Genomic DNA, 3,867 nt, shown 5'->3' on the forward strand with positions numbered 1-3,867 from the left:
GGGAGTACATTAAACTAAAAATGTCTCTGTGCAGCAAAGAAAACAATCAACAGAATAAAAAGGCAACTGACAGAATAAGAAAAAATATTTGCAAACCATATATCTTGTAAGGGGTTAATATTTGCAAACCATATATCTAGTAAGGGGTTAATATCTAGTAAATATATAAGGAACTCCTGCAACTCAAAAGAACAAAAAACACACACAAACACAAATAACTCGAGTTAAAAAATAGTCAAAACACTTGAGTAGAAATTTCCCCACAGAAGATACACAAACAGCCAATAAGCTCAAGAAAAGATGCTCAGCATTACTAATCATCAGGAAGATGCATATTGCAGCATTATTAACAATAGCCAAGAGGTGGAAAGAATATAAATGTCCATTGATAAGCAAAATGAAGAATATACACACAATAGAATATTATTCAGCCTTAAAAAAGAAATCTCATCCTATGCTTCAATGTGGATGAAACTGTAAGGCCTTACTGAGTGAAATAAGCCATTCACAGAAAGACAAAGCCATAGAAAAAGAAAGTAGAATGGTAGTTGCCACAGTCTGGAGGAAGGGAGCCATGGAGAGTTGCTGTTCATTGGGTATAGAGTTTCAGTCATGCAAGATAAAAAGTTCTAGAGATCTGCTATACAACTGTGTGAATATAATAAACAATATTGTACTGCATATTTTAAAATTTGTTGAGTGTAAATTTCATGTTTTATTTCATTTTTATTTTATTCGTTTTATTTTATTGATTTTATATTATTATTTTTTATTTATTTATTTATTTTTTTACCATAACTAATAAAACATCACCCAGGGCTGGCTTCAAGGGTATGAGACAACATGTGCAGATAGCCAGGCCCCTGCTCAGAATGGTCACATGCTTAGTTTAAATTTCTGCCATTGCTATCTTGAAATTCCAAATAATTTTATATTTGAAATTGTGATTTGTAAGTGAAACCGATGAGAAAACAGACTATGCATGTGAGCAGAGGAGATAACGTGTAATATGTGTGTCTGCCGCTATTCCTGCTACTCCATTTACATATAGTTTTCACCTTGTTTGTTATGTGGCTTCCATAACATTTTTATTTTTTACTCTTTGGGGTATTTCTTTTGACAGAGAAAAATTTTTATAATTAGAATTAGCCAGCTAGACTCAGTTTAGACGATCCAAATTTTGTTGGCAACATCAAAAACATCACAGTCAGGAGCCAGTCGAATACATGACTTCGTCTATCAGGCATGATCAGAGTATTGGCTCTGGCCGGTCAACATCATAGAGCTTCTTCACAGCCCTTTTCCTCTGATGCTCATTGGCCTTGACGTCTACAAGGAACACAAGTGTACTCTTGTCTTCCATCTTCTTCATGGCTGGCTCGGTAGTCAGGGGGAACTTGATTATGGCAGACTGGTTGAGTTTGTTTCTCCTGGAGGCATTCTTCTGAGGATATTTGGTTTGCCTTCGGAGACACAGTGTCTTGTGCCATAAGGTGGGTGATGTATGTATCTTTTTTGTGTGTGGCTGTGGACGCCTTTCAGCACTGCTTTCTTTGCCTTCGAAGGCTTTCTTCTGGCTTCGGCTGTGGGAGGGGCAAGGGCTTCCTTCTTCACTCTTGGCACCATTTTTCTAAAAAAGTTCATTTGGATTCTTACTGAGTTCCCACTATCGTGGGTCCACCAGAATTCTGTGCTCATCGTTCTATCTAGGACTGAATGAACATGTTAACAACTCCAAGAGGCCACACTTTCAACTTGAACCACAACTTACTTCTAATGCATACATAAAGGAATTGTGTTTTAAGAAACCAAATGGCCACAGAATCCAATCCTAGCTTTTTTTACTTGTGTTACTTCCCAGTATTTGTTAAATACTTATGCAGAAAAGGAAGACATATGTGGAAAAGAGAAGAGAGAGCAATGCATAGTTCCTTTTCCTTTAGTTCTTCCTTACTCATCACTAAGCTGAGCTTTCGATAGAATGTGTATACATAGCAAGAAGTTAAATAAAAAGCTGAGTTAGTTTATAAAGAGTTTCCATTGTCCTGGTTAAAAAAGAAAGGAAATACATATGAATATATATAAATTACAAAATTGTACATTTTTCAGTAATTTGCACATGAGATAAATATCCTTATCTTTGCATGTAAAACAGGAATTACATAATATAAAGAGGAATGGTAAAATTCAAGCTAATAATTTTAATTTTTCTTTATTTAGAAAAACATTAAACAGCCAACAAACAAACAAACAAGAACCACCATGACAAGTTAGAAAGACCACAAAAGAAAGAAAAAGGTTTCATATTTTAGTATTGTATTAGTAATTTCCTAGGGCTGCCATACAAAGCATCACAACTGTGTGGCTTAAGCAATAGCAATTTATTCTTTCACAATTCTAGAAGGTAGAAGTCTGAAATCACAATGTCAGCAGGGCCGTGGCCCATGGAAGGCTCTGGGGAAGAATCCTTCCTTGACTCTACTAGCTTCTGTGGGTCCCAGAAATCCTCGATATTCCTTGGCAGTATAACAGCGTAAACTCAGTCTCTCCCTCTGTTGTCACATGGCCATTTTCTCTCAATTTGTTTGTGTGTCTCCAGATCTCTTTCCCTTTATAAGGATACCAGTCACTAGATTTAGAACTCACTCTAATCTAGGATGACTTGATTATATCTGAAAAAAAAAAGAACCTATTCCTAAATAGGTCACATTAACAGATTCTAAGTGGACATAAATTTGGGGGGAACACTATCCGCTCAGCGCAAATACTTTTAACAGCACTTTTCTTTTGAACAAGAGGCCCTGCATTTTCATTTTGCATTAGGATTCTCATATTATGTCACTTCTTTCCATGTTGGAAAGCTTGGCTTAAGGAGAGAGTCAAGTGAATCTGTCAGCTCAACTCTAGAATTATACAATTTATCCACTTTGTTGCAGCAAGTCTGTTCTAGGCAAACCCATATAAAAAGAGCATGCCCATATGAGACCCATGCCCATGTAGAAAGGGGGAGCAGAGAACTTTTGTCTCTACAGTCAGGTTCCCTTCAAACACAAGAGCTGAGCAAAGCATAGTCAATTATTCTTCCCAACTTTACCAGTCAAGCAGGTCACTCTGCCTACCCAGTGTCAGTAAGTAAAAAGGTAAAGAGGTCAAAGTCATGCTAATCCAATTCTCATCACATGGAGGGAACACAGGAATGAAAAAGAAAAGTTTCCACTGACAGTCTCCTGCTTTTAAATCTTTTATTATGCTATGCCTTCGAGCCTATGTCATAGAGTACTGCTGTCCCTTCAGGAAAAATACCAGAAGTTTATCAGAATAGCTAGCTCCCATTTTCATGGGGCTGCTCATTTGGATAGCATCCTGGGACTGCTCATAATTCACTTAGAGTTTTATCGCAGAAGTCTCTGATATAAGTGAGAAAATGTATTAATTAAGTTAACTCCAAGGTTTTCATTCACAGCCAATGATGAAAACCAACTCTCTATTTTATTTGCCATCCTAAATTACATCTATCCACAGAAATTAGATGAAGTTAAAAGCAAAATAATTTTTTTTAAATATAGAAAATCATTCCGATAATACAATTTAAAGGCAGCAAATTAAACCCTCATATAAATTAAAGTACCAAATTTGAAAGAAAAAAGCCAATTTGGAAAATCACAAGTTCCAATCACCTCGTCATTGTGTGTTAAAAGTTCAAAGTCCTAAATGTTCATAAATAATCCTTCCAAATGTCTCAGTTGGTTCATTCTTGATACCTGAGTAGGAACAAGGATGCCTTCGGTATCCGTAGCTTGGACTTCTCTCACTGGCATGCCATTGGTTCTCTCAGGGCCTCCACAGTTTTATCAGTTTATCAAATCT

General features: G+C 36.4%; 1 pseudogene; it reads right to left on the reverse strand.

The window, feature by feature from the left end:
- Positions 1–1,164: 1,164 nt before the first annotated feature.
- On the reverse strand, positions 1,165–1,626 carry LOC105309776 (annotated as a pseudogene).
- Positions 1,627–3,867: the final 2,241 nt, after the last annotated feature.

Source organism: Pteropus vampyrus, unplaced genomic scaffold (assembly GCF_000151845.1).
Source record: "Pteropus vampyrus isolate Shadow unplaced genomic scaffold, Pvam_2.0 Scaffold849, whole genome shotgun sequence".
Lineage (NCBI taxonomy): Eukaryota > Metazoa > Chordata > Mammalia > Chiroptera > Pteropodidae > Pteropus > Pteropus vampyrus.